This window comes from Chiloscyllium plagiosum, unplaced genomic scaffold (genome assembly GCF_037043375.1).
Source record: "Chiloscyllium plagiosum isolate Xiang-an unplaced genomic scaffold, Cpla_swu_hap1 HiC_scaffold_26, whole genome shotgun sequence".
In the NCBI taxonomy this organism is placed as follows: domain Eukaryota; kingdom Metazoa; phylum Chordata; class Chondrichthyes; order Orectolobiformes; family Hemiscylliidae; genus Chiloscyllium; species Chiloscyllium plagiosum.
The window spans coordinates 10,807,140-10,827,871 of NW_028270164.1; the positions used below are offsets into that span (position 1 = coordinate 10,807,140).

Genomic DNA, 20,732 nt, shown 5'->3' on the forward strand with positions numbered 1-20,732 from the left:
CTCTGTACATTCTTTTGTAAATCTGTCCCCTCTGTACATTCTCCAGAGCTTTGATATTGTTCCTAAAATGAAGTGCCCCAAATTCTTTGCAATACTTGACAGGACCTAAAGATAATTTGTAAATATTTATGTAAGTTTCTGTCAACTGTCCCCTCTCCTTACACAGTCAAGTATCGAATGCATTTGAGGAACCTTGTAATATTTCTGTCCAGTTGGAAAAACCGGTTCACCACAGCTCTCTGCCTCCTGTCCTTAAGCCAATCGCTTAATACCACATGCATCTATTTTCCCAGTGATGTGAGACTTCATCTCAAACCATTTTTTGAGTCAATATACACAATATCTATTTGGGTGGCATGGGTGGCTCAGTGGTTAGCACTGCTGCCTCACAGCGCCAGGGATTCGGGTTCAATTCCTGCCTTGGGTGACTGTCTGTGTGGAGTTTGCACCATCTCCCTGTATCTGCATGGGGTTTCCTTTCACAATCCAAAAAGGTGAGGTGGATTGGACATGCTAAATTGTCCATTGTGTTCAGGGATGTGAAGGTTAGATACATTAGTCAGGGGTAAATATAGGGTAGGGGAATAGGTCTGGGTGTGGAGGGTTGTTGTGGACTTGTTGGGCTGAAGGGCCTGTTTCCACACTGTGGGGATTCTATGATACCGTGCTACCGTCTTTGCTTTATTCTTTCATAGGATGTCGCCATCTTGGGCAAGGCCAGCATTTGTTGCCCATCACTAATTACCCTCACTCAGTTTGTCAATGCATGCACAAGTGCAACCCGTTACTTTGTAAATGAGTCCATGGAATCCTCAAGGGGAAGTCAGGCTAAACTTTTACGAATCAGTGGGTAGCCCTCAGGTGGAGTATTGTGTTCAAGTCTGGTGTCAATATGAACATCAGAAACAGGAGCATGAGTGGAACACACAGCCCCTCTAGCTTGTTCTGCCAGTCCTACAGTCACAGAGACATACAGCATGGATAGGACCATGGGAATAGAAGTGGCCATTCATCCTCCTGCATCATTCGCTTGTGTAATGACTGACCTGTACCTTATCTTCATCCTGTGACCTTTGTTTAGTAACTGTTCATACCCTTCACAATCAAAGACCTTTCCATTTTACATTTCCACCTGACCATGAGCCTGAACAGTATGTTGGGGCAGGGAGTTTAAAATTCCCACTGCACTGTGAGGCAATATCCAGGAAAATGGGTTTTCCATCCCATCCACGTCACCAAACACTGAAAAATCTCCCAGGTATTAGCATTCCAGATGCATCTAGTCTTCTTCAAGAATTCAAGAGAGCATCGAATGATTGTTTGGATAGAAATGGTCAGAGTCACAGAGCCATATAGCAAGGAAACAGACGCTTCGGTCCAACCAGTCATGTGAACATAATCCCAAACTAAACCAGTCCCACTTGCCTTTTTCTGGCCCATATCCCTCCAAACTTTTCTATTTCATGTACTTATCCAATTTTAAACATTGTAATTGTACCCACATCCACCACTTCCTCAGGAGGTTCATCCATCCCTCCTGGCTTTCCATTTTTCCTGTCACTGTCCATATTGCTCAATTCCCTGAGAGGCTACAAGTTATTCTGCCTTCTCTTTGAATATACTCAATGATGGAACACCCACAATCTTCTGCAGGAAAGATCTCCAAAAATTTGCAACACTTTTTGTGAGGAACTTCCTTGTAAATGATCAATCCCTGATCCTGACTGCAGGCCCCACATTCTAGATTCCCCAACTACAGGAAACAACCGCTCGGTTTTAATCCTGTCAAACCTATTTGAAGTCCTGCGTGTGCACTTTAGGAAGGATTGTGAAGTCTTTAGAATGGTACAGAGTAGACTCAGTGGAACAGCATCAAGTTGAAAGATTTCAGTAGAGAAGGTAGAAAATTCTGCATTATTTTTCTTGGAGCAGGAAGGTTAAGGTGATACTTAATTGAGGTTTTCACAATGAGGAAAGGATTAATTAGAGTAAATAAGGAGAAATGTTTGGGACTCAGAAGGGTCAGTAACCAGACAACCTAGATTGAAGATGATCAGCAAAAGAGTTTCAGGGACATGGTGGAGAAAACAGTATGCAGCTAGTTATTATAATCTACTGTGTGATGCTTGAAAAGCAGGTTCAGTGAAACTTTCTCAAGGGAACTAGATAAAGAGACAAAGGTTTGCAGGGCTATGGGGAAAGGGCAGGATAATGAGATTAATTGGAGCTTTCTGTTACAGCAGACACAGGCACCATGAGCTGAGTGACCTCTTCCAGTGCTGTCTGACTGTTTACCTCCCCTCATAACTCAAACCAACTTTCTGCTGAGGTCAACATCTTCCAAATGATTTCTAGTAAGTGCAAGATGTGCAGATTCCCCACATGGCATCGCAGCGAGATAACAGTGTGACAACCTGCCGCCTGACAGCTCTGAGCGTCTCTCCAGGGAAAAGAAAACCTCGCTACCGAGATTGGGAATTGAACCTGCATACAAAATGACAGAACAGTGTTGCATTCCAAAATCAGCGGGATTTACCTCACCTGTCCGTGAAGCATAATTCCGAGACAGTTATTACTCCGTACCCTGAAGATCTTTAACCAATTACGAAGACTGATCTTGATGACCTTGATAGCCAGGCTGAGTGACCTTCAACAGATAACTTGCAGTATGCCCCAGTCGAGAACTGAGATTGCTTTATAGCTGTGTGTGCTGTAATCTATCTGTTGTAATCACATAGCTGCCCTGAGCCTCAAGTGACTAAAGAACTTAACCATCCAAAACTACATTTTTCTTAAATAAATTACCAGACTTTGCTGTTCAGCAAACTGCAAACCCTTTTCCCCTTCAAAAAAAAATCAATATTCAGGTTATATTTTGCAGGGTTATTTTTAGCCATGGAGCTTATAATTGAACGATATTCTGACAAACGAATTGTGGCTTGCTTATAGGTACATGTGGCACAAATTTTGTGGGTGCTGAAAATCTAAATTAAATTGAAAATCTAAAAACATTACAAGTACGGCACCTGGCAGGTCTTGCTCCTAAATGCTGCCTTCCAATCTCCCAGAGGGTGATTAGTCTGTAGAATTCTGTTCCTCAGAAAATAGCGAGGACAGAGTTATTGAGTTGATTCAAAGCAGCATTAACATTTTGATAGACAAGGGAGTCAAGGGTTATTGGCTGTGGTTGTTGGGGTGGTGGTGGTGGTGTGGGAGTGGTTGGTTATTGGCTGTGGTTGTGGGTGTGTGGGAGTTGTTGGTTATTGGCTGTAGTTATGGGGGTGGGGGAGAGTGGTTGATTATTGGCTGCAGTTGTGGGGTTGGGGAGTTGTTGATTATTGGCTGTAGTTGTGGGGGTGAGGTAGCGTGGAAGATTATTGGTCATGGTTAGGGGAGTGGGAGGGGTTGTTGGTTATTAGCTGTAGTTGTGGGGTTGGGGGAGTCAGGCACTAAAGTAGGGTTGAGGTCACAGTTGATGGAAAATGCGATGCAATTATGGCAGAGCAGGGTCAAAGAGCTGTTTGACCTCATCCTACTCCTAAATATGATGTTCCTTTGTCCGGCAGCATTTGTGGAGAGAGAGAAAAGAGAGAGAGAGGAAGAGCTAACCTTTCAAGTCTGTGACCTTTATCCTTGAATAGATAGATTCATTCCTGTGTAACTATTCAATTGACTGAATACCTACTTCACACACCCGCAATGTCACCCTATCCAAACCACGTACATCACTCAGACTCACCAGCACCCAACCCCCTTCCCCTGCTCCTCATCCATTGCCTTTCTCCTGCTGTTAAACACAGTCTTTCCTCCCTCAAATCTCCCTTCCCATGCTCCACACCTGGCCCCTATTATCCTCTTCCAGCCCACCAAAGGACCGACCCTATTTCTCCTGCTTTAGTTCATAAAGTCCTTCTCCCATTCCACACACAATCTCCTACCCACACTCTACTCCCAACCTCCTCTCCCCGCTCTGGACAGGACAACCACTACTTCCCCTGTCTGCACCCAAATCCCCTTCATTCTCCCTTCATCCCCTCTATCCCCACTCTAGACCTGGTGGGACTAATCCCCTGCCCCTAACCCACTAGTGCACACTCACCTCCCCTCCCCCACTTCACATTTTACCCCTTTCACCTGCCACCTGACCTAGGGTGGTACGGGTATGGAATGAGCTGCCAGAGGAAGTGGTGGAGGTTGGTACAATTGCAATATTTAAGAGGCATTTAGATGTGTATATGAATAGGAAGGGTTTGGAGGGATATGGGCCGGGTGCTGGCAGGTGGGATTAGATTGGATTGGGATATCTGGTCGGCATGGACATGTTGGACGGAAGGGTCTGTTTCCATGTTGTACATTTCTATGACTCTATGCTTGTCCCAATTCTGCACACAACACCCCTTCACCCCATCGTTAGACACGTTCCCTTCTTCGCCTGTTCCACATGTGAACCCCAATCACCAAGACCCAGATTCTCCTTCTTAACTCAACTAACGCTAAACACTGCAGCACCTGTCTGCGTCCCCATTGCCACTTTTCATCCTGCCAATCTGGAAGCCTATTCCATCCCTACCCACTCGGCACCCTTCTCCCTCCTTTCCCACCTAACACCCTACTCCCTGCTTACCCACCTGGTGCTCCACTCCCTCCTTACCCACTTGGCATCATCCTCCCTCCTTACCCACTTGGCACCATTCTCCCTCCTTACCACCTGGCACTCCCCATCCTCGTTACCCACTTAGCACCATCCTCCCTCCTTATCCCCTTGGCACCATCCTCCCTCATTACCTACCTGGCACTCCCCATCCTCCTCACCCACTTGGCACCATCCTTCCTCCTTACCCACTTGGCACCATCCTCCTTCCTTACCCACCTGGCACCTTAATCTCACACTTACTTCATGTTTCACTGTTTGACAGCAGCTATCTTGTGGCTGTATCGACCTTTACATTTCAGTTAATGACAGCTGCCTGCTGTGAAAAGGGGGGCTCTGGTCTCTGTTTCTCCCAACACTCCTGTGCTGTGAAAACAGTCAGAATGGTAGCACAGCTCCACATTTCTGACCAGAATCACCAGTCGGAAAATATGGAGCTCCATCCATTCATAAAAATGAAGGGGCAGAGTGACTTGGAGACAGTAAGGACTGTAGGTGCTGGAAGTCAGAGTCAATAGATGTGATGCTGGAAGGGCACAGCAGGTCAGACAGCATCTGAGGAGCAGGAGAGTCAATGCTTCAAGCTGACACCCTTTGTCAGTGGCAGACTGACATTCTGCATGAGGTGCAGGAAAATGTGACCCATTAAATTCTGTTTCTCTCTCCCTCCAGAAGCTGCCTGGCCTGCTGAGAATTTCCAGCACTTTCAGCAATGACTCAATATCAGTTTTCTGTTTTCATGAATAAGGTTTCCATGGATACTTGGGGTTGTAATTTTGAAATGTGTCTGACTTTGGAAATTCAATATATTTCTGACATTCTTTTTTAATTTAATCACAAATCCCGAGACAAGGCCGGATTGTATTGTTTCATCTCAAGCCTTCTGTACTTGGCGATGAACTGTGGTTTCACGGGTGCTGCTTGATTCCCTTACCCATCTGCTGTTGGGGTAGCAACACCCGCATCTATGGAGCCAAAGGAATGTACAAAAAGGCCATTCAGAGCATATGAACTAGGAGCAGGAGTAGGCAATTAAGCCCTTTGATTCTGTTCCACCATTTAACCCGATCATGGTTGATCTTGTCTCGCTCTCAACTTTCCTGCCTGCTCCTCCATAACCCTTTAACCAATTACTGATTAAAAATCAGTCTATTTCCTCTTTAAATTTAATCATTGGCTAAGCATCCACTGCATTTTTGGGCTACTGACTTCCACAGATTCATGATCCTTTGGGAGATGTTGGGTGGCACAGTGGCTCAGTGGTTAGCACTGCTGCCTCACAGTGCCAAGGACCTGGGTTTGATCCCAGCCTTGGGTGACTGTCTGTGTGGAGTTTGCACGTTCTCCCTGTATCTGCATGGGTTTCCTCTGGGTGCTCTGGTTTCCTCCTACAGTCCAAAGATGTGCAGGTTAAGTGAATTGGCCATGCTAAATTGCCCATAGTGTTCAGGGATGTGTAGGTTAGGTGATTAGTCAGGGATAAATGTCGAGCAATATGGTAGGGGGAATGGATCTGGGTGGGATATTCTTCAGAAGGTCAGTTTGGGCTGAAGGGCCTGTTTCCACACTGTAGGGATTCTAAGTAATTCCCCATTATCTCGGTTTTAAATCTGCTTGCCCTGATCCTAAAATAACAACCTTTCACTCTAGATTGCCCCACAAAGGGGAGCCATTTAATCTTTGTGTCCTTTGTCAATCCCCTTTAAAATTTTATATGCCTCCAATTAGATTTCCTATACTTCTTCCAGACTCTCACAGCTAGAGGCCTAAGCTGCACAATCTCACCTCATAAGCCAAGCCTTTCATTCTGGACTTAATCAGGTGTACCTTTTCTGAACCTTCCCATTCTCCCCATTGCAGTCGGACTGGCTCTTTGAAAGACTTGATCATGCTTAATCTCATACCTCCTCCCCCTTTATTAATCCATGAGCCTGTGAAACATAAAGCGGTAAGATAAAGAAAGCAGAGTTACTTACATGGCAATCAGGTTTGCACTGCTATTCAATGAATGAGGCCAGGAAGTCATACAGCGGGGGAACACACCCTTCAGACCATGCCAAATATAATCCCAAACTAAACTAGCCCCACCTGTCCGCTCCTGGGTAAAAAAAAATCACCTCATGTCTTTTTGAAATCTCTCTCCTCTTACCTTAAAAACGTGCCCTCTAGTCTTGAAATCCCCCATCCTAGGGAAAAAAACAACTACCTTTAACCCTATCTATTCACCTCATTATTTTATGAGCTTCCATCAGATTGCCTCTCATTTCTTGTAAATTGTTTTTGCAACCTCTATTGAACCAAACCTTTACAACTTAGCAATTCTATCTCAGTCAAAATAAAATTTTGTTTAACTGGAAACCTAGGAATTCTTTGGCAAATTGATAAGAGTAATTGACAGCACAAAATATTTACTTTTCCAATATTTGTGTTATGCAAAGCAGCATCGACTTCATCCAAGCCAAAAAAAAAAGAGGCAAGCCAGTGAATAGCGAAACATCTCTTGAAACCGATGTTTTGTCATCCTGGAGAATCTATCCAACTTCCATTCCAAGTTGTTTGTGAAATTTACAAGTGAAAGCATTTCTGCCTTTCTCACATCAGGATCGTTTGCCAATTATTGTAAAACCATTGGCTCATAATTCCTGGCCCACTCTCCAGAGGGGATAGCCTACTCTTCATGGCGATAAAATCACTGCTTGGATCATGAATCTCAGACCTTGCTGGGTCAATATCACATTTCGACCTTAACTGTTCATCAAATAAGTTGTATGGCAAACTTTGTTTTAACCAGCATCTGATGGACCAGGACTCTTGATAAAGCGGAAAAAATTACATACCTGAAATACTGGAAATTAACTGTATTAATCACAATCTCGGCAATCTCCGAGTAGTCAGTTGAGGGCACGATTCAGAATCACAGACTTTTTGACTCTGATCTCCAGCATCTGCAGACCTCACTTTCTCCTGGTCAGTAAATTTTATTAAAAACAAAATTGCATCAATATTTAAATGATTTTTGCTGTAACTAAAGTATAACAGTGATGTGGGTACCTCCTATATTACTTTTCTGCTATTTACTGTGTGTTTTTACATTGATTATGTGGACCTCCGGATCAAGGCAATGTCCTATTGGTATTATCACTGTACTGTTAATCCAGAGACCCAAATATGTTTTTGGGGACCCCAGTTCAAATCCCATCATGGCAGGTGATGAAACTTGAAATCAGTTTATAAAAAATCTGGAATTAAAAGTCTAATAATGATCGTGAATCCATTGTCATTTGTTGGGAAAAAGATATGACACTAAGGTAGGCAGAGTTGTGGATAGTGCCGAAGGATGTTATGGGTTACAGAGGGACATAGATAAGATGCAGAGCTGGGCTGAGAAGTGGAAAGTGGAGTTTAATGTGGAAAAGTGTGAGGTAGTTTACTCCAGAAGAAATAACTGGAATGCAGAGTATTGGACTAATGGTAAAATTCTTGGCAGTGTAGATGAACAGAGAGATCTCGGTGTCCAGGTGCCTAAATATCCGAAAGTTGCCACCCAGGTTGATAGGGTTGTTAAGAAGGCATATGGTGTGTTGGTGTTTATTGGTAGGGGTATTTCAGAGCCACGAGGTCATGTTTCAGCTATACAAGACACTGGTAAGGTCGCACCTGGAGTTTTTGTATGCAGTTCTGGTCACCACATTATAGGAAGGATGTGGAAGCTTTGGAAAAGGTTCAGAGGAGATTTACTAGGATGTTCCTGGTATGGAGGGAAGGTCTTACGAGGAAAGGCTGAGGGAACTGAGGTTGTTTTTGTTAGAGAGAAGAAGGTTGAGAGGTGACTTAATCGAGACGTATAAGATAATCAGAGGGTTAGATAGGGTGGACAGTGAGAGCCTTTTTCCTCAGATGGTGAAGGCTATCATGAGGGGACATAGCTTTAAATTGCAGGGTGATAGATTTAGGACAGATATTAAGGTTAGTTTCTTCACTCAGAGAGTAGCAGGGGCGTGGAACAGCCTGCCTGCAACAGTAATAGACTCGCCGACATTAAGGGCATTTAAATGGGCATTGGACATACATATGGATAATAATAGGTTAGATGGGCATAAATTATTTTCACAGGTTGGCGCAACATCGAGGGCCAAAGGGCCCGTTCTGCGCTGTAACGTTCTATGTTCTATGTTCCAAATCTGGTCCTTTAGTGAAGAAAGCTGTGAGCATTACCTGGTCTGGACCAATGGCAATGTGTGGACTCCTAACTGCTCTCAGGATGGTAGTGAATGCTTGCCCAGCCAGTGATGCCTTCATCCTGTGAATCAATTTAAAAAATGGAACATTTGATCAATCAGTTCGCTCCTGGTCACATAGGTGCCGGTTAATGAAACATTTGCTGTAATGCATTAGGAACGTAGAAACAGGAGTAGGCCATTCAACCCTCATTATCCATAATCCTTATAATCAAACATTTATCAACTTCTAATATACTCAAAGACTGGTCTTCCACAGGCCTCAAAGGTAGAGAATTCCAAAGACTCACCACCCTTTGCATAAAGATACTTTTTCTCACCTCAATCCTAAATGACATTCTCCTTACTTTTTAAATTGTGTCCCTAGTTCTAGAAACCCTGACCAGGACGATGGTATTACCTGCATTTACCCTTTAAGGATTTTGAAGGTTTCAATGCGATCTCTTCTTATTCTTTGAAATCTTGAAGAAAACGGACCCAGTTTTCTCAATCCCTCCTCATCGGACAGTCCTGCCATCCCAGGGGCAACTCCGATGTAGCTCCATTGGGCTCCTTCTTCAGCAATAATATCTTTCCTGAGATAACAAAATCAAAACTGCACATTGAATTCCGGGTGCAATCTTCAGTTGCTCCGATCCAACTGAAACAAGACTTCACCACTCCTGTCCTCAAATCTTCTTTCCATAAAAGCTATTGCTGCACCTGCAAGTTAGCCATCAGTGACTTATTCACAAGGACACTGATTGCACACCTACAGTTTCCAACCACTCACCTTTTAAGAAAAGCTCAACAAATCCCTTTCTCCTACCAAAGTGGATAACCTGCCATCTTTCCGCATTTTACTTTGTCCTTCCCAGTCAGTAAATCTTCCTTAAAATACACATTCCCATTTAGCTTTGTATTGCCTGCAAATTCAGAAATTGCTTTGTTGTGAACAGCTCGGGCCTAAGTACCGATCCTCATAGCACCCTACTAGTCATAACTGTCAATGTGAGAATGTGTTCCTGTTGTTTATTTTCCAAACTTGTGGACTTTACTTGGAGAGATCAGGGACTGGAGTCCCCCCAGGAAATGTCACAACAGGCTCCTTTTCCAACATAGACTTTAGGATGAGAACTCTAGCCTTCTCTCCCAGTGTCTATGTACACCACATGATTCACTGTAAAAGGCAATCCTGTCCTCTGCTGAATTAAGCTAATTTTCGCTGAGCTAGAAGTGAGAGGCATCACAATTGACCTTGCGCTAAGGAGAGGAAGGGCAGCCTTGGGCTTACTTTCATGATCCTCCTCTATTGTAGAAGACATTCTGAGTCATTTCCCAGAGGGAGAAATCAGATAAAAAGGAAACAGCACTAATTGGAAATTAACGTACTGGGTCTCCATTTTAAATGTACAAGGTGACTCGGACCAGTTTGTCTCATTTTACTGATTTTATTTCTTTGTTGAACATTAGCCAACTGTTTTCTAACATTCCTGATGAAGGGCTTATGCCTGAAATATCAGTTCTCCTGCTCCTTGGATGCTGCCTGACCTGCCGTGCTTTTCCAGGACCACATTTTTCGACTCTGATCTCCAGCATCTGCAAACCACACTGTTTCCTGTTTTCCAACATTGGCAAACAAGGTTAGGAGGGGATTATAATGGGACTCCAGTAGTGTGTGTTTTACACTATCGCTGATGACAGAATGACTTCCAGTGTCCACATGTTGAATAGAGCCAACATTGGCCTTCGCTCCATCATCCCCGTGATCAAGTAATTTATCCACATTCAATTCACAGGTGTGAACAATAAGCACACAATGAGGTTAAGAAGGGTTATCACACCCATGTACGATTCCCACTTTGAGGGGAATCTGGGAAAAAAAAGAATTATAGGAGCTTCAAAAATAAGAAGCTTTCAAGTTGACTATTGAAATTCCAGATAGAAACAACACATTCTGCATTTCCACCTCACCGCAGTCTCAGATCCAACAGCAACAGCTTCCTTCATATAAAGTGAACTCCAAGGTGGGGGTTGAACTCTAGCTGAAGGTTAGGTGGTAGATTTTAAATGGAGCTTTTGGACTGCCAGAGTTGTGGTAAGACATTTGGATAAAAGAAAGGATTTCAGATGGTACTAGTGATGTGGGTGAAAGATCTGGTGTGGATGGAAGAACAGAACACAGGAAACAGGAGCAAAAAGAGACCATTTGGGCCATCCAGCCTGTTCTACTACTCAATACGATCATGACTGACCTTGGATTTCACTACCACCTTCCCCCTGCTTCCCAAATTCCTTGATTCCTGAAAGACTAAACATCTGTCTCTACCACAACTTAAATGTATTCATCAATGGACCATTCACAACGCTCTAGAGTAAAGCATTTCAAAGAGGCACAACCTTTTGACTAATGTAATCTCTCCTCATCATTGTCCTGACTGGTCAGCCCATTATCCACACACTGTGTGCATCTGTTTTAGTTTCCCCTCCCATTGGAAATATCTCTTAATTTCTACTCCAAATCCCTTGAGAATTTTGTGTGCATCAATGAGATCCCTGCTAATTCCTCTACACATCAGAAAATATAGGTTCAATTTGCTCAGCCTATAATTTCAGGGCCTGTCTTATCCCAGGGATCAATCTCCAGTATTGTCTCCAGTGTAGATTAGATCTCCTACAGTGTGGAAACAGGCCATTCGGCCCAACAAGTCCACACTGACCCTCTGAAGAGTAACCCACCCGGACCCATTCCCCTGACACTATGGGCAATTTAGCATGGCTAATTCATCTGACCTGCACATCTTTGGATTGTGGGAGGAAACCAGAGGAAACCCACACAGACACGGGGAGAATATGCAAACTCCATGCAGACAGTCACCCAAGGCTGGAATCGAACCCAGGTCCCTGGCGCTGTGAGGCAGCAGTGCTATCCACTGAGCCACCGTGCCACCCACAGGTATATACTTAGTTAAATATGGAAACCAAACTCGAACATGGTGTTCCAGATATGGTCTCATCACAGTCTGTAACAGGATTTATCTATTCCTATATTCCAATCCCTTTGCAAATGAAAGCCTTAAGTTTATATAGTGCCTTTCATGACAGCCTGAACACAACCAAGGATGTCTCAAAGTGCTTTACAGTCACAACTACCTAAGAAGAGTTATAATGTCGGGAAAATTAGCAGCCAATTTTCACACAGTCAGATCCCATTAGCAGCAATGGAATAAATGATCAGCTGACTTTCTTTTGATGTTGATTGAGGGTGAAATATTAGGTAGGACTAGTTCTTTTTAAAATATTGCCATGAGCTTTTTTACACCCACCCAAGAAAGGAGACGAAACTTCAGTTTACCTTCTCATCTGACAGGATGGCCCTCCCACAGCACTGCTCTGGAGTGTCATGTACCTTCAAGGGCACAAGCGATAGCATGAGCCACAACTCTCAGAAGAGGAAGAGCGATACACCAGAGCAGAGTAGGGATTGCTCTCCAAGCCACCTCCAAGCCACTCCCCATCCTGAGTTGGAAATATATCACCATTCTTTCATATCACTGGATCAAGATCCTGGCATTGCCTCTCTAAGTGCATTGTGGGTCAACCCACAGCAGGAGGTTTCCAGTGGTTCAAGAAGGCAGCTCATCCCACCTACTCAAGGGCAACTAGGGACAGGCAATAAATGCTCTGTGACCTGTTTGTATTCTCCATTTTAATTTTTTTAATTCACTCATGAGACTTTAGGGGTTGCTGGCTGGGTCATCATTTAGTTATCCATTACAACTCTTCTTAGGTAGTTTGTGGCTGTAAAGCACTTTGAAGAACTTGAAGGTGGTGGTGTTCCCATATATCTGCTGTCCTTACCATAAGACATAGGAGCAGAAATTAGGCCCAACGAGTCTGCTCCACCATTCAATCATGGCTGATAAGTTTGTCAACCCCATTCTCCTGCTTTCTCCCCGTAACCCTTGACCCCCTTCACAACCAAGAACCTCTCTCTCTCTCTGCCTTAAATATAATCAGTGACTTAGCCTCCACAGCCTTCTGTGGCAATGAATTACCCTGCTAGATGGAAGTAGTGACAGGTTTGGAAGGTGCTGTCTGAGGATCTTTGATAAATTTCTTCAGTGTAAAAATTGGAAGAGATTTCAGAGGTGAGGGACAGGGATGCGTTACAAGGCCAGAAAAGCAAATGGAGAAAATGCTTGAGGCACTCAGCTGATCAGTCAATATCTAGAGAGAGAACAATTTTAAACGTGGACCCTCGTTCACAATTTGATTTCTCAAAAAGGCTGCACACTGACAGCATTCCCTCAATTGTTCACTCCATCCGTGCTGACTGAGCTGCTGAGAACTTACAGCACTTTTTGTTTCATATTTTCAAAATCCTTTGCTCGGCATTTGTGTTGCACTAAGCTTGTACAGATGGATATATCAAGATTCATTGTGGATCTTGTAAAAAGCAAGAGGAATCTCTCACAGTGCCTTGGTCAACTAACATGCCTCAATCAACATCAGGGAACATTGAATGATGGTTTGTGGGATCTTGCTGTGTGCTGATTTGCATTTGTCCACGTAACAACATTATAACTATGTTTCAGAGGTGATTGATTGGCTGTGAAGTAGATGCAAAAGGCACTCTATACAAAGGCAACCCTTTCCTTGTTTACCACACTGGTTGTGTGTCTTTTTCGTTGAGTTGGTTTATTATTGTCACACGTACCTAGGTACAGTGAGGCATTATGTTTTGCTTGCAGAAGGGACAGATCATACCATACAAAGTGCTTTAGGGTAATAGAACAGAGCGAGGAATACAATGTTACAGCTGCAGAGAAGGTGCACAAAGAGTGAGGTCAGCATTAAACTTGAACTTTGAGATGTCCATTCTGAAGTCTAAAAACAGCAGAGAAGAAGCTGTTCTTGACTCTGTTGATTTGTGTGTTTAAGCTTTTCATCTTCTGCCTAATGGAAAAGGTTGAAAGAGATTATAACCAAGGTGGGAGGGTCTTTGATAGTGTTAGCTGTCTTTCTGAGGGAGAGGGAAGTGTAGATGGAGTCAAGGGTGGGCGGTTGGCTTGTGTGATGGACTGGGCAGTGTTCACAACTCACTGTAGTTTCTTACGGTCCTGGGCAGAGGACTTGCCACACCAAGCCATGATTCATCCAGATAGAATGGTGCATGGTGCATCTATGAAAATTGGTAAAGTCTTTATAGTCATACGGAATTTCCTTAGCCTCCTGAGGAAGTAGAGGTGTTATTGTGCTTTCTTGACCGTTGCATTAACGTGGGTGGACCAGGATAAATTGTTGGTGACCATCATTTCTAGGAACTTGATGCTGTCAACCCTCTCCATCTCAGGACCATTGAATAAGGTCTGCTGCAGAGAGTTCACAAAGAGTCGACATATATCGGCACTATCATTAGCTCAGGTATCTGTCATCCATTGGGCACAGCTTATTTCTTGTCATTTGTCTCACTGATTTATTTGATAACCTTGCAAAGAGGGTGGATTTTACTGAGAATAGTTCATCCATAACAAGTCACTTTTTGCCAAGATCAGTTTCATTGTGATTAATAACAGCGTGAAGCAAGCACTGCACATGCTACACAATAATATATTAAAGACAAATGGAGAAGCTAAAAATAAGCAGAGTAATGAGCCTGAACACAGGACGCAATGTGTAAGTATGTGGTTGTAAGCTGTAAAACCCTCAGAGTAAATGTCATCTTTAACCATCCTGGACAGAATTTCCCATGTGCAGCAAGTTTAAGTATTAACGACTAAAGCAAGCTGGTACCAGTGTTCCACGAAAGTATTCCCAGGTGGATTTGTCTCCTTGTCTCATTGCTATAACTCTCTGACCCATTTGCAATCTCTTCAATGGATTCTAGCTTCTTGTAAGTTGACCCTTCCTGGTCCACAGCATAATTAGTGCAGTCTCCATTTGAATTTTTTTAATTCATTCATGCGACGTAGGGGTCACTGGCTGGGTCAGCGTTTATTCCCTGTCCCTAGGTGCCCTTGAGGAGATGGTGGTGAGCTGCCTTCTTGAACCACAGCAGTCCCTGCTTTGGTCAAGTGTCTCGCTCTTCCTCTTCTGACAGTTGTGGCTCAGTTGCTATCGCGTGTGCACTTGAAGGTACATGACACTCCAGCGCAGTACTGTGGGAGGGCCACCCTGTCAGGTGAGGAGTTTTTCTGAAGTGTCGTCTCGATTCTCATTTGGGAGTAAAAGAGTTCCATGGCAATATTTTGAAAATAACTAATCTTAGTCAATATTTAACCCTCAATCAATATCACCAAAATAAAATCAGCTAGTCGTTTATCCAAGTGGGATCTTACTGTGTGCAAACTAGCTGCCACTTCTCCAGTAGTTGACTGGCTGTAAAGCACTTTGAGACATCCAGGAATAAATAAATCTGGCTACAGTTGTACAACTACTGCCCGTTTCACCCTTTCCAATTCCTCCATAACCCAGCCATCCAATCACCCAGTACCAATTACCTGATCTACATTGCTACCAGTCCAGCAACGTTTCCATTTCAAAATTCTGATCGCCGTTTTCAAATCCCTCCAAGACGTCTCCCTCCCTATCTCAACGAACAACTCCAGCCCCACAACCCTCAATTACTAGGGGTCACGATTTCTAGGTGAGAGGGGTAAAGTTGAAGGGAGATATGCATGGAAAGTTCTTCCTGCAGAGGGTGGTGAGTACCTGGAACACATTGCCAGCGGAGGTAGTAGGAGCAGTAACGATAGCATCATTTAAGATGTATCTAGACAGATTCATGAATGGGCAGGGAGCAGAGGGATATAGATCCTTAGAAAATAGGCAAGTGTTTGGGTAGAGGATCTGGATCGGTGCAGGCTTGAAGGGCCAAACAGCCTATTCCTGTAATGTAATTTTCTCCGTTCTTTGTACAACTCTGTGTTTCTCTAAGTCTGTTGTCTTGTGCATCTCTCCGCTGCTGGCCTCCAGTCCCTGGACCATAAATTGTGGATATTCCTCCTTAACACTCTTAACCACTCTGTCATCCTGTTATCCTTTAAAACACTTCTTGACATAGGACTTCTGCCCAAGCTTTCGATCACGTCCTGACACCTCCTTGCAATCAATATTTATGACCCATTCCTAATTATTGGGCCACCTTTAGCAGTGCATGTGGCATAGACGCACATTGCTGTTAGAGAGACAGTTGTAGGATATTGACGTGGTGACAGTGAAGAAATGACAATATGAATGTCAGTGGGGTGTTGTTCAGAGGTGTAGAACCACTGAACGTCAAAGCGAGGTTTTGTTGTGGCTTTGGTGTCAAGCCCTGATTGGACTGTGAACTGCCTTGGGACATTTCACTACATTAGAGGTGCTATATAAATGCAAAGTATAGTTGTTGCTGAGACATAGTGGGAGTTGGCAGCGCCACACATAAAATGCATTAACCTGCTCATGTCACTGCTGTGACCTTTTAGAATTGGCTTGTCTGAAACCGATTTTGCCTGAAAATCCCTCCTGGATGTCGGCACATGCTACAATAAGACACAATCATTTATTTGCCTCTGTGTTTCTATGCCATTCTTTTCCATTTATTGATGGCCTTTTGACCGACCCTCAGGAACCCTTTCATGATTCTCACATAGCATTTTGCCCCAAAGTAATAGGGAGACACCAGGACAATTTCCCAACTATGTAGTTGAGTAAAATACAAATCAGTAATGTCAGGATTGTCACTTGCAAAAATGACAAACGGAATTGGAGCAGGCAATGAAAATGTAGACAGCATCAGAATTAAAAGCTGTGTAAGAGGTTAATGGATTATAAATGCGGCTGTGTGTGTCCAAATATTAGCAAATCCATTGCACTGCTGAAAATATTCATGCAACTCTCAAGAATCTCCACATAATATTGAGCATGTCCCCCATCTCCCGACCACAAATACTCATACACTCTGAGGGATGTATTATTTGCAAAAACTATTCAAATTAAACTGTGCTACTGTGGCAAGGAGCATCAACAAATATTGAATATACAGAGACTTGAATTTGCAAGTCCTATCCCTCTCTCTCTGAATCCTCTAACAGGTCCTCGAGGGAAAACCTCACTTTGAAAACCTGGATTCGAAGCAATAATGAGTTGAGACGCTGCTGGGGAGCTTGGGGGTTGGTGCTGGTGGGTGGTAGGGAATTAAAAGAACAACACCATTTTTCACGAAATGAAATCTCTGGCCCCGTTCCAGATTCTGCAGGTTTTGGTCTGGGAATAAGTAAGCAAGTGTCACAAAGAGAAATGCAGCGAATTAAAAGCAGGACACGCAGGTTAGATTAGATAAACTATCAAAATCAACACGGTATGGAATGACTTTGCTGCAATTCTGGTTAATATCTTTCAAAGGTCCGTGGGCTATGACAGAGAGGAGCAAATATTATCCAAAATATCTAGAAGGAGGCATTTACTTGCATGATATGCAAATCAGTTAGTTTAATAATAATGCAAGCTTTCAAGAGCCTTTTGGAGGTCAGCATCGCTGTTTAATTACCTTCTAAAGGGCATCAATCGAGAGTATTACTTATTTTAACTGCTCCCTAATCTATCACGTCTAACCCTGCTGCCCTGATTTTTTAATTCGCTGCATTTCTCACCCACTTACTGGCTGCAGTGTGAAATAGTTCTCAAGCCAATTCTGCAGAATTTTTAATTTGGCCATAGATTTCACTTGCACCAATTAATTTCATTGTTCATTCTCTCTCCTCCTCCTCTCCTTCCAACTTCCAGCCAAGTAAAACTTCTACCAAACGTACAGACATTTTCTTTTCCATTTTTAAATGGTCACCCAGGCTGCTGTTACTTAACATTGCAAGATGTGAAACTGTTGGGTGACTTGCGTCGATTGAGCACAGAAGTGGGTTTGAACCACCCGCAGTAGGCAATACTGGTGTCAAAGCAAAGAAGGAGTGTGGGTGCTGAAAAAGCACAGCAGATCAGGCAGCATCCGAGGATCAGGAGAATCGATGTTTTGGGCACAAGCCGTTCATCACGAATGATGACGATGACTCCTGATGAAGGACTTATGCCTGAAACATCGATTCTCCTGCTCCTCGGATGCTGCCTGACCTGCTGTGCTTTTCCAGCACCACACTCTCGACTCTGATCTCCAGCATCTGCAGTCCTCACTTTCTACAAAGCAACGAGAGGCAAGTGGGATGGTCCTAGAGTAATAAAAGGGTCTCACATGTCTGAGAATGCTTTCACCTCGAGGAATTGAGGCAAGAAAATAATTCTTCCTCCTGTACTTTTCAGGTAGTTGTGGAATTAGCTGGTACATTCATGGCTGAATCCAGTATAGAAACAGGCTATTTGGTCTGTCAAACAGGCCCAACTCCTGTCTTTCCCTCCAGTGGGACCTTTCTGGAACTGCATCTGTGCATAAGGGCAAATTGTCAATGGTCACGCACTCTTCACCAGCAAGCCACTGATGCTCAGTGCTGTCCTGTTGTCCAGAATGGGACACATGTAGACAAGGCAAGAAGGCCCATTAGCCAAACATCCCTCCAGGCCTGCAACATCGACCTGTGATGCTGTTTGTGTTTTTCTATGTTTTATCCAAAGTGACATATAATGCAGAAGGCCAGATTCTTTTTAGTCAGATATCTTGAAATTTGTTTACAACTCTATTTGTGAGTTTCTGATATCACAGACTTACACACATAGTCGAGGTTCTCTGCTTACTGATGTTACTGTACATTGCACAGACATAATTGACCTACTACGCTGATACCATTACACAGACAAAGTGACTGAAGGTGAGGCGGGTACTTTAATACTAGAATGTTACATGTCATGAAGCTGTACAACTGTCTTAAAGATATTGGCCTTGAAGTAATGCAATAAAACAACACTATGGTTGCTTGAACAGCACTGTAGATGAAAATTGATCACACAGTCTGCACAGAGAATGGCTGCACAGCCTTTTCTCATTCTAGATTTCCTTATGCATTTATTCAAATGACTGTCCTCGTATTTCCTGATTACAGAAACAAGCTATTGGAGCAAGCGCCAATTCTGCGTGTTCTCTCCTTGACTCTAGAGAAACTGATTTGAGACTATCGAGATTGATTTCCATTTTTGTCACACTTCTGCCAAGTTCTTGGATCCTACTGGAGTTCACTCCCAGGTAAGGTTCGAAATAAACATCTCAGAATCATAGCTTTAAAACCATTCATCACATTAAACAAAAACCTGAACCAGAAACCTTGAGGTGCTCGAACTAGCAATCAGAACTGACATTTGCTCCCTTCCCCAAGATGGAGTCAAGCTTCGAGGACGGCACGGTGGCTCAGTGGTTAGTACTACTGCCTCACAGCGCCAGGGTCCCAGGTTCAATTCCAGCCTCGGGCGACCGTCTGTGAGGAGTTTGCACATTCTCCCCATGTCTGTGTGGGTTTGTTCCGGGTGCTCCGGTTTCCTCCCACAATCCAAAGATGTGCAGGTCATGTGAATTGGCCATGCTAAATTTCCCATAGTGTTAGGTGCATTAGTCAGGTTAGAGGAATGGGTCTGGGTGGGTTAGTCTTCAGAGGGTCATTGTGGACTTGTTGGGCTGAAGGGCCTGTTTCCGTACTGTAGAGAATCTATTCTTTCCAGTGAACCGGTTATGTACCGGTTAAAAATTCCATTGTGGAGATATGAATAAACCTTAAACTATCATCACAAACCCTTGCTCAGCATTATGCATCCAGCCATGCTACTATCTACATCCAGCAATGAGCAATAGGCAGAAGATCAAATTAATAGTCCATGATATTGCACCGGATATTAATAGAACTATCACAGAGGAATGGGGCGGAGGGTAATTGCCATAGAAGCTTCCCGAGCACTGCTTTGGAATCATAGCTCAGTCCAAGTGGATGGAGTGAAGGACCCAAAATCTCGTCATATTCATGATTCATAAAGTCCTAGCTTCAAGACTATTGAGAAACAGGAAAAGGCATGGACCATTTGACCTGTTGAACCTGCTGCATCTCCCAATAAGATGACTGTCCAATCAAACTTTGGCTTCCACTCCACTTTCCTCCCAGTTCTGCACAGCCCTTGACTTGCAGAGATTTGTGAACAAAATCTGCATGTCCCTCCTGTGTGCTGCATTGAGGGAATGTTGTGCCATCTTTCAGAGGAAACATTAAGCTGAGATTTGCCCGGTCAGTTGGATATAAAAGTACTCTATGGTATTATTTTAATGAAAAGAAGATGAGCTCTGTACAGAGTGACCAATGCTTAGTGCTCACCACATCGCGAAAGAGATAATCCACTGATCATGGAGAATGTCTGGGAATTTTCTCCCCCAGAGAGTTGTGGAGGCTAGATCAATGAAAGTTGTTAAAGATTAGGTAGAGATATTTTTGAGTCACCTGAGAGTTTAGGTCTGTAATGAGCTGGCAGTAAAAGAGGAGTTAAGACTTGGGGCAGATCAGTCATTACCTTGCTGAATGGCAAGGCAAGCTTGAGGGGCCGAATAGCCTTCAGCCCCTGCTGTAATGCAACGGTTGTGTTCCTCTGCAACCTCGAGCTGTAGAAAATCACGTGATGGAAAACCGCTGTAGAAGATCGCTAATAGAATATCGCTATACCCATTCAGTAGAAAGCTCACATTATCCAAACAACATCCACAATTTGTCAATTGCATCATAGCCAATTTGTGCCGACAAAGTGTGCGTTACAGCAGAATAACCTGTACTCCTGCTCGGATTTATTATTCTCTTATGTTCACTGTAACTTTTTTCTGGGATCTTGCTGTGTACTGATTTTCTGTCATGTTTCACATCTTAGAATGATGTCTACCTCATTGGCTGTGAAGCTCCTGAGGTAGTAAA

The 20,732-nt window shown here is 43.6% G+C and overlaps 1 protein-coding gene across 3 annotated transcripts in view; it reads left to right on the forward strand.

The window, feature by feature from the left end:
* LOC122563075 (leucine-rich repeat neuronal protein 1-like) overlaps positions 1 to 20,732 on the forward strand; it is a 217,505-nt gene that overhangs the window by 178,106 nt on the left and 18,667 nt on the right. For all 3 annotated transcript variants that reach the window (XM_087973470.1, XM_087973469.1, XM_043716458.2), the window contains one exon: positions 18,897 to 19,036. The gene's annotated coding sequence lies outside the window, so the exon portion shown is untranslated. The remainder of the gene's footprint in view (positions 1 to 18,896; positions 19,037 to 20,732) is intronic.